Here is an 11,597-nt window from a genome sequence, read left to right on the forward strand (position 1 = left end):
TTGAGTGAAGAAGTTCCTCCTCAACTCTGTTCTAAACCACCCCCCCTTTATCTTGAGGCTGTGCCCCCTAGTCCTACTATCCTTTCTGAGCGGGAAGAGTCTCTCCACCTCTATCCTATCCATCCCATTCATCATCTTACACAATGGTTAGCACTGCTGCTTCACAGCTCCAGGGACGTGGGTTTGATTCACAGCTTGGGTCACTGTCTGTGTGGAGTTTGCACATTGTCCTCATGTCTGCATGGGTTTCCTCCAGGTACTCCGGTTTCCTCCCACAGTCCAAAGATGTGCGAGTTAGGTTAATTGGCCAATCTTAAATTGTCTCTTAGTATTCTGAGATGTGCAGGTTTGAGGAATTAGTGGGTAAAATATGTAGGGATGGGGGGTAGGGCCTGGGTGGGATTGTTGTCAGTGCAGACTCGATGGACTGAATGGCTTCTTTCTGTACTGTAGAGTTTCTATGATTCTATGAACTACTGGACAGGCTTTGTTTGTATCAATTTGTGCTTAGATGAGTAAGAGACGACTAGAGTGAAACAAATAAAGCCCTGAAGGATCTTGATAGGGTGGATGTGGAGAGCATAGTTCCTCTTGTGGAAACCATAGAACGAGGAGTAACTGTTAAAAACATACCGATTTACGATGTAAATCAATAGGTTTTTTTCTCTACCAGAGGATCATAAGTCTTTGTAATTCTCCAGAAAAGGCGTATGAAGCAGAATCTTTGAACATTTCAAGCCAGTGATTGATAGATTCTTCAAGCAATGGTGGAAAAGTTTTTGGAGATAGATGGACAAATACTGTTGAGGTTACAATTTGATCAACTATTGTGTTATTGATTGATGCAGCAGTTTCGAATTGGCCAAGTGACCAATTCCAGTTCCTAATTCCTATGTTCATTATTCTGCACATATTCACAATTTCTGAGGATATCCAATTGAACACAATAAATTTCAGCCCGTATAAATAAACCACCTCTGTGCATTTAGCACCTGTCACAATGCTAAAACTCTCAAAGCACTTGAGTTTGCAATATAGGCACTGTTTCATCACATTTGGAAAAGTACCAGTTAGATTAGTCCTGTCACTCTCATCCGCATTTTGTCTAACAGCTATATATTTTGTGAGGACATACATATCACCCACACAAATATCTTGAATTCCAAATTGTCAGAAGAGCAGGGCACCAATGGATAATAACAAAAGCAAGGGAACTGGCAATGAATATAATGTATTGCGGTTAATACTTCATATTTGGACTTTCAAAAGCAATTTAACAGATTGTCACTTATTATCCTTCACTTATCAATATTAAACAACATGGAGGTAAACATGATGTTGGTATGTATTTTCTGCATCCGTATGTCTATTCAAATAACTCCCCTATTCACAGTTTGAAATGTCTAACTTTGTAATTCCCTGCCTAAAATTTTCCATTTATGTATCATTTTTTTCTTTTGTAGTTTGCTCACCATGTGTGAAAAAAAACTTTACTAGACATCTTAAAATTCTGCCTCTCTGATTGAGCTATTATTTGCATACTAATAGACCTTTTGGATAATGTACCTTTGCAATGCTTCTGTGTATTTTGCTATGTTGAAGCTGTTCCATTATTGCATTTATTTGCTTGTGAGGACCTGAACCTGTGTGTAAAGGGATAAATTTCAAAGGCTCCACGTGACATTAATTTCAGAAGGTACAAAAAGTTGAAAGTGTGGGAGTGCTGAGAAGGGCTTTGGCAGGTAAAGAATTATAGAATATCTACAGTGCAGAAAGAAACAATTCTGCACATTGAGTGTGCACCAACCCTCTGACAGAGCATGTTACCCTGACCCTATCCTCATAACTCCACATATTTACCCCGGTAATCCCAGTAAACCCATGTGCAATGGACCGAACCAGGCAGACAGATTAAAAAGAAAAGAGCTGGAAAATAATACATTCAAGTTATAACAATGATGGTAAACACATTGGAGGATGAGAGGGGGGATTTAGTGGTGGGCGATGAGGAAATGGCTGAGGCTTTAAATAAGTTTTTTGCCTCGGTCTTCATGGAGAAGGATACGAATAGTTTGCCGGATATTAAAGATAGAAGGATGGTAGGAGTTAAGGGCCTGAATGCGATTACTGTCACGAGAGAGGTAGTGCTTGATAGACTAATGGGACTGAAGGTGGACAAGTCCCCAGGACCAGATGGAATGCATCCCAGGGTTCTGAAAGAAATGGCAGAGGTGATAGTGGATGCCTTAGTGATTATTTATCAAAATTCACTGGACTCCGGGGAAGTGCCAGAAGATTGGAAAATGGCTAATGTCACTCCGCTGTTTAAAAAAAGTAGCAGACAAAAGACAGGGAATTATAGGCCGGTTAGTTTAATGTCTGTAGTTGGAAAAATGCTAGAATCCGTCATCAAAGAAGAAATAGCGAGGCACCGAGAAAAGAATGGTTTGATCGAGCAGACGCAGCATGGATTCGTTAAGGGGAAGTCGTGTTTGACAAATTTATAGGATTTCTATGAGGATGTGACGAGTGCGGTAGACAGAGGGGAACCGGTGGATGTGGTGTTTTTAGATTTCCAAAAGGCGTTTGATAAGGTGCCTCATAAAAGGTTGCTACAGAAGGTTAGGGTGCACAGAGTTGGGGGTAAGATGTTAGTGTGGATAGAGGATTGGCTGTCTAATAGGAAGCAGAGAGTTGGTATCAATGGGTGCTATTCTGGTTGGCGGTTGGTGACTAGTGGAATGCCGCAGGGATCGGTGCTGGGGCCTCAACTGTTTACCATTTACATAGATGATCTGGAGGAGGGGGCTGATGTAGGGTGACAAAATTTTCTGATGACACAAAGATGAGTGGAAAGTCTGCAGAGAGATCTGGACAGGCTGAGCGAGTGGGTGAGGACCTGGCAAATGGAGAATAATGTTAGCAAGTGTGAGGTTATCCACTTTGGCAGAAATAATAGTAGGAGGGATTACTATTTAAAAGGCGAAAAGCTGCAGCATGCTACGGTGCAGAGGGACCTGGGGGTCCTTGTGCACAAGTCACAAAAACCCAGTCTGCAGGAGCAGCAGGTGATCAAGAAGGTGAATGGGATGCTGGCCTTGATAGCAAGGGGGATAGAATATAAAAGTAGGGAGGTCTTGCTGCAACTGTACAGGATACTGGTGAGGCCGCAGCTGGAGTACTGTGTGCAGTTTTGGTTGCTGCACTTGCGGAAGGATATATTGGCCTTGGAGGGAGTGCAGAGGACATTCACTCGGCTGATACTGGAGATGAGGGGGTTGAACTATGAAGAGAGACTAAATAGACTGGGTCTGTACTCGTTGGAGTTTAGAAGGATGAGGGGGGATCTTATAGAGATGTATAAGATAATGAAGGAGATGGATAGGGTAGAGGTAGAGAGATTCTTCCTGCTTAGGAAGGATAGCAGGACTAGAGGACACAGCCTCAAGATAAGGGGGGTGGGGGGGCAATTTAGATCGGAGTTGAGGAGGAACTTCTTCACTCAAAGGGTGGTGAATCTCTGGAATTCTCTGCCCATTGAAGTGGTGGAGGCTACCTCGCTAATAGGTTTCTGATAGACAGGGGAATTAAGGGTTATGGGGAGAAAGCGGGAAAGTGGAACTGATCCACTTCAGATCAGCCATGATCTTATTGAATGGCGGGGCAGGCTCGAAGGGCTAGATGGCCTACTCCTGCTCCTATTTCTTATGTTCTTATGTACATAAGCTTTAGTTTAGTTTGTGAAAAATGTTGCAGGAATAGGATACTTATACGCATTAGCATCAACGAGGAAATATATAAACTGTCTATAAAACACTGGGTAGACTCCAGCCAGGGTATTGAGATGAATTCCGATCACAACAATATAGGGAAAATGTACATTCATAAGAGAGAGTGCACAGGAAATTGAGTAGAAGAATGCCAGGAATGTGGAACATCATTTACATAAAGAGGCAAAATATCATTGGAACAAAGAAAGGTTACTGGAGCTTTAATAGAGATGTCCTCACCCCCATCCACTCGTTCGCTCAAACAACTGTTTTCCTGCGGCAGAGGAAGATCGACTTTGGTTATCTTTCTGTCTCCAGATCTCTACTGCTTTTTGTATAGTTCGCATCAGTCTTTATCGATAATACATTGTGGGAGTTTTCACAAGCAGCACCAGAAAATCCCGCTGGCGGGTAGGACTTGGTATTTCAGTGGGAAAAAAGTGAAGAGAAACCACTTGAAGTGGCAAAAGATTCCCTAAGCAAATGATACAAGTACAAGAGGCGTTGAAAAAAATCCGCTCAAAAACTGATAACACGATGTCAGCTCAAAAGGGTGTTAGAAACAGAACTTCTAAAAGGGAAAAATATTTTATAAGTTTGATGTGCGTGTCTGATTGTACGTCAATGAGGAACATTGGCAAACTACAGGGAAGACACGAGAATGGGACTGATCCAATCAGTTAAAGAGCCGACAAATCCCTCATGATCTGCACATTCGCCTTCTGCGCTGCACCATTTCATGATTCCGTGTTGGGGACAAAACTAATTCAGACAACTTTGTTCACAAAGCAAAATGCCTCAGTGCTGTGCTGACGCCTTCAGAAAATGTACTGAGGTCCATTCTGATGACCATAGCTGAACATTTCATAACACTCTGACTCCATTCCTTGGTCCCTTGTGCAGACCTGAAAATACTTTACAATGATTGCCTGGCATCTGGTGTACTATTTGATCTTAAAATGAAAGCTAAAATTGAGGAAAGAAAATCGTAAATCGGTATGTATTTAACAGTTACTCTTCGTTCTATGGTTTCCATAAGGGGAAACATGCTCTCCACATCCACCCCGTCAAGATCCTTCAGGGTTTTATGAGCTTCACTCAAGTCGTCTCAACAATGGAACGTCTTCTTGGATTTCACACAACTATATTAATTCAGCAACAAATACGTGTGGTACACATTTAGAGATGCAACAGGACATGCCTTATGGGCAGGCCCGAAAGACGTGCTGATTAGGTGCATTGACCATGCTAAATTCTCCCTCAGTGGATCCGAACAGGTGCCAGATTGTGGCAACTAGGGGATTTTCATAACTTCATTGCAGTATTAATGTAAGCCTACTTGTGACATTAATAAATAAACTTTAACCTTTGAACACAATTCCTTGAAGATAAACAGCATGAGTAAGATGTTTTGTGAATTTGAGATGATCTCTGTGCGTGCAGAATACTGTTGGTTCCCAGTCAGTGCTGGGTAAGTGAGCTGAATGATCAGAGAAAGTGTAAATGATCCCCACAGATCAATTCAAATCAAGAATAGTTGATTTCTCTCAAAGTGTAATCCCCATCAAACATGATACATCATTTTGAGAGGTGATAAGAAGTTCAAATATTTTGTCCTCATCATTATGTGGAAGAGTCTATCAAAGAGTATGGTTCAATATGAAGGATTTCAACAGCTTCAAGGAATGTACTAATCCCTCAAGATCACCACTGAATCCAACATTGAGCCCTATCATTTAACACTCCCAAAATGATGCTTGGCGAAATGTTATCCTGACTCGAAACATTAGCTCTATTCTCTCTCTGCAGATGTGGCCAGGCCTGCTGAGATTTTCCAGCTTTTTCCGTTTTTGTTTCTGATTCCAGAATCTGCAGTAATTTGCTTTAATTCAACCTATCTTCTTTGCCACAACAGTCATTGACTAAAACGCGGCGAAAATGAAAAATTTCACTTTGTAGGAATGGGTGGGCAATACACATGGGGAAGCAGTTGTTTTTACTGAAAAGGTAATGAAAAACGTCTGCAATCTTCAATTTAGAGTTTAATTGAGAGTAGCAGATGCTGGCAGTTTGCCTGTACACTCATTACGGAGCTATATCTGGGATATGTACTTCTGTATGCTGTGGTTATTGAACTCGCATTACTCTTGAAATACTGTGGGGATTAATCGACTACTTTCTGTTTTGGGCATTAAAGAACAAAGAAAGTTACGGCACAGGAGCAGGCCCTTTGGCCCTCCAAGCCTGCACCGACCATGCTGCCCGACAGAAATAAAACACCCTACCCTTCCGGGGACATACCATTTATTCACATCTTATTCATGTATTTGCCCAGGTGCCCCTTAAAAGTCATTATTGTATTTGCTTCCACGACCTCCCCCAGCAAGTTCCAGGCACCCACCACCCTCTGTGTAAAATAATTGCCTCGTACATTTCCTTTCTTCTTCACTTTGTGTCAAACTCTCCCGAGAAACCTGATCAGAATGCAAGAGAATCAAGGGTTACTAAAATAGAAATCATGTCACTTTACAAGTCCTCCCATCTGAAGAAAACATCAGCAAGAGTCAAGGTTAGTCCTCTCACACTCTTCTTCCTGTTCTTAAGATCCATATTGTTAGAACATATTTTTCAACCACTTCTCTGGGGGAAAAAAAACATTCTGAGTCAGAGTGTTGGAGAAATGTTATAGTAGGCCACGCAGGAAAATTGAAGATAAACAGGCACAGCCAACATGGTGTTATGAAAGATGTAATCCGTTTAACCAATTTATTTGAGCACTTCAAAGAAGTAGGATGTGCTGCAGATAAAGAAGAAATGGTGGATGTGCTATACATGAATTTCCAGAAGTAATTTGATAATGTGCCACATCAAAAGTTCATGATGAGGGATGTACTAATTGATCAAAGATTATTTGCTAAAAGTAAAAGGGAGTAGACATAAATGATTGATATTGTGTTTGGCAAGATGTAAAGAGAAGTATGCCACTGGAATCAGTGCTGGGACCTCAACCTTTACAACTTACGTAACTGACTTGGACAAAATTATCAAAGATATTGCTGTTAAACTTGTTGATTGCAGAAGTACAGGAAGGAAGTTACATTGTAGAGATGACATAAGGAAATTCAGGGGTATGGGTATGTTAACTGGGTGGGCAAAAATCTGTAAATGAAGCACAATGTGGACGTATATGAAATTATCCATTTGGCAGGAATAATGAAACTGGTGTGAGATGTGCAGAGGAAGCTGGATATTATAGTGAGGAGTGCGCTGACTGGGGGTTTTTCTCAGTAACTTCATTGCAATGTTAGTGTAAGCCTACTTGTGATTAGTAAGTAAAACTTTAACTTTAACGGATTCCATGAAACGTTCGTTTTCAGGATACAACAAGTAATAAGGAAAGGTAATAGAAAGGAATCACTGCGAAGGGAAGTAAACACTAAAGTACATATGTTACACGTCCGTTATACAGGAAATTTGTAAAACCACTTATGAATATTATTTTCTCCCATTTAACGAAGGAGGTAGAAGTGTCTAAAGCAGTTGAGAGACGGTTTACCAGACTAATTAACTGGAATTGACGGGTTGCATTATAAGAGCTGACAGGCTAAGTTTGTATATGCTGGAGATTAGGAGAACAAGAAACGACTCGACCGAAACTTTTAAGACCCTGAAATGGCTTCACTGAATTAATGTGGAGTCGATAGTTGTGAAAGAACCTAGAACGAGACGTCACTTTTTAAAAATAGGGGCTCACCCATTTAGGACACAGTCGGACGGATTTTTGACCACTGGAGGCTCGCGACTCTTTGCAACTGCCTTCCTGTAAAGGTGGTAAAAGCAGAGTCTTTAAATATTTTAAGGCAGGTGGAGATCCGCCCTTGATAAGCGGGAGTGAATGGTTATCTGTAAATGTGAAAATGTTCAGGTAATTATCAGGTAATACCGAATGACAGAACAGATCTTTGCTGGGGGGTGGAGTTGAGGCGAAATCTTTTCACCCAGAGTCTGAGGGACTCGAGAACTCGCTGCTGGACAGGATGGGTGAATCAGAAATTCTCCTAACTTTTCGGAAGTAATTCGATATTCACTTGCGCTGTTGTAAACCACCGACTTATATCCCCAATTCGCATTTCCGTACACATATCCGTAACTCTGAATCTGGGAGATAAGCATTTGCAACGGGTAGAAGAGGAGTGGAGTTTTTTTGACACTTCATTTGGGAAGCAATCCTGAGCAATGTCCGCTATTCACTGGCAATTTGTTGTATCGATTTGTTGCCAAGCAGACAATCTCCTTTTTCATTGCACCATGCAAATGGACTGCCTCAGCCTCACGAAAATCATCTAATTCCAAATCCAGAGGTGTGGACTCGTGGTGACCCACAAGACGTTATCCATTATTTTGTCTTAATCTTTGTATAGAATGGCGTTCAAAACTTTTGTTGAGGTAATTTTCTGTAAGCAGATTTCTATTTCAGGTCAATGTTAGTGCTAATGTCAGTTGATAAACTGTACAAGAGCGAGGGATTGAATAGTAATTGACCCAGTGACCTCCCGCATGTGCAGTACCATTCTGAACTAGGGCAGAATGCAAATTTAAATCCTGACTATTATTTGGTTCAATACCTATAACTTGAATGTGGGGAAAACTAACGTTCTTGAGATTCCAGAGTTGGAATAGTATGATGACGCATATATTGAACAATGAAATATAATTTATTATTGAGTTTTAAAGTCAGGATTCCATGAGCAATGGAGCGTGGTACTCTGGAGATGTTTGTATTTTGATATTACAGTCATCCGACAGCAACGCCAAAGGATCCCATAAATAGGAGCAGTAATGCGCTTGGCCAACTGGTCAAGAAAGTAAGGACCCATGGAATCCATGACAAAGTGCCACATTGGATCAAAAAATCGCTGAGAGGCAGGAAGCAGAGTTATGGGAGTGTTTCTGTGGCTGAAGTACTTTTTCCAGTGGGGTGTCGCAGGACTCGGTGTTAGAATTCTTGCTGTTTGTGGTGTACATTAATAATTTGGACTTAAATGTAGGAGTTATGATCAAATATGTGCCGGTGTGATTGAGAAGTCCGTGGATTCCTCGAAAATTTGTAGTATATTAAATTGTAAGGAGGATGACTACACATGGTTTGCTAATAAAAATAGGCTGGTAAAGTAGACAGAGCAGTGGCAAATGAAATTCAACTCGCCCAAGTGTGAGGTAATGCACTTTGAGAAGGCGAACAAACAAAGCATTACACTGTGAATGGTAGAACCCTGGATAGTACTGAAGATCGGAAGGACCTTGGAGTGAATGTGTACAGATCTCTTGTGTTGGCAGGACAGGTGTTAGAAGTCATATGAGATACTTGATTTAATTAGCTGAGACATAGAATACAAGAATGAGAACTGCACTTTCTCCATGTCGGGGGAAATTGATTTAATGTAAAAAGTAGAAAGCTGGAAGGGGAGTTGAGGAGTAACCTTTCCACCCAGAGGCTGGTGGGAGTCCGGAACTCACTGCCAGGAAGAATGGGTGAGTCAGAAACTTGCAACTTTTAGCAAGTAATTCAATATTCACTTGCGCTGTCATAAACTACAGGGCAATGGACTAAGTGCTTGAACATTGGATTAACGTGGTCAAATCTTTGTTGACCAGCGTGAACAACATGGATCAAATGGCTTCCCTCTGTACTGTAAACCTCTATGAATCTGTGCATTCCCTCCAAGTTATTATCCCGCCCCCATTCCCCGCCTCCGCCAACACAATGATCTTTTATTTTTCGTAATAACGTTTGATGTGGTGACTTATCAAATGTTTTCTGGAAAACTAAGCACGGTACATCTACCAGTTTCCCGTGGTCCACAGCACCAGAACTAACCAGAAGACCTGTATTGAAATCTGCGCCCCCTCTCCCTCCCCTCGCCCCCAGCACAACGCCACGGCTAAGGAATGCTTGGTCTTAACACGACCAACAGGTTGCTTATCAAACTGCCTAATCATTTCAATATACACCAATGGCCATGCAGTAAGATTGGGAGGAACTCTTGGGCAGTTGTGTTAATGTGAAATGGCGCTGTTCAACTAAGCCTGTAGCGATAAGCTAACATCCTGTTGCAGAGAGAGGGAAAAAAACAGCGGGAACAGATAAATATTTGCCATGTGCACCGATAAATGCTAGAAGAGAAAGAAAGCAACCTACTCATGCCACTGAGCGCAACATACATCCCTTCCCCTCCTCCAAGTTTTCACATCTCTATTCTGGCTCGAAAACATCAGGGTGATTCCGCATCGAGTCCCACATCCTTGATTACAGAATCATTTTCTTCTCCTGAGATTTTGATGTAACATATCCCTTAATGTATTTTCGAATTAAAAAATAATATGTTTATACTATTTAACAACATGAGATGTTCTGTGAATTTACAACTTTGGTGGATCCAGGCAGGCCAACGCAAGGAAAGAATGTTGAAATATGTGCAGACACCTTCAGCTAGATTCATCGAGAAATATATCGCCTTATAATGCTTATAAATTATATCTGTGTACCTGATAGCTCTTATCCTTTCAGCTCACTATGAAGACCTGGAGTCATATCCAAGATGTGGGTATGCCGGCGTTGGACTGGCGTAAACACAGTAAAAAGTCTGACAACACCAGGTTTTAGTCCAACTAAAACCTGGTGTTGTCAGACTTTTTACTGTCATATCCAAGCACAGAAATCTGTGATCAGAAGGGTAGAATATTTCCATCTCAACCAAATTGCCAGCAGAAAATTCCAGAAACAGGACGGAAACATTCCACAACAACAGACATTAGAGTCACTCCCAGTTTGTGTGAATACAAATGCAGTGATCACTCAGAGTCAGATTTAGTAGTATTTCACTCCGGTTGTCTGTACCTGCACCTGAGGCAGGTGAGGAAGGTGGGGAAAGTGTTGTTTCTGATGGTGGGTCTCATGGTGATGTCTCAGTTCATCACTGCCCAATCCGAAATCGACAAGAGAAGTGCCAGGCTTATACATCTATCAACTTATCTTGTTCTTCAGCTTCCCATTGTACAGTTTTATTTCCCAATTGTGTTCTTTCTGTAAATCTAATAATTACTTGTATTTTGATATGTTGTTGCATGGATGGACAATTCTGGCTAGTCCCACATTTTTCCAATACTTAATTTCCCTTGGTGAAGATGGTGATGAGCAGATTTCTTGAACTGCTGTACACTGCATTATGTGGTTACACTAATAGTGCATTTAGAGAGGGTGCTGCTGGATGTTTATCTGTCACAGAGTTGGAAAGGCAATATATTTCAAAGTCAAGATGGTGAGTGGCTTGGAGTGGAATTTGCATGCTGTGAGTTTTTAAAGTGCCTGCTACTCTTGTCCTTCCACATGGTATCATACATTTCCACAGGAGCATTGATGAGTTTCTGCCTTGAATCTTGTATCTACCAAACACTACTATCAGCATGCATCACTGCTGCTTTTCCTGGATGGAGCCAGGTTTATTGGCTGGATTCAGGCTTGCCTTTCAAATAGAACATATTCCACCTTCTGATTTGTGTCTTCTAGTTGGCAAACAAACGTTGGGGAGTCAGGAAGTGTGTTACTCACCTCAGAACTTCCAACCCTTAAGTTGCTCTGATGGTCTCAGTATTTTCAATGGTACAGTTCAGTTTCTCTTCCTGCAATCACAAACTGCTTCCTTTGTGCTTTGCTGGTCTCCATCATGTGGTCTCCAACCACATAATGCATAGGTTACCTTTTGATCACATACCTGTTCCATTTTCTATAGCCACTCTGATGTTGCAATGTATCAAATCCTGCTGTGA

This window comes from Carcharhinus amblyrhynchos, chromosome 9, assembly GCF_965287045.1.
Source record: "Carcharhinus amblyrhynchos chromosome 9, sCarAmb.v2.hapA, whole genome shotgun sequence".
NCBI classification, from domain to species: Eukaryota; Metazoa; Chordata; class Chondrichthyes; order Carcharhiniformes; family Carcharhinidae; genus Carcharhinus; species Carcharhinus amblyrhynchos.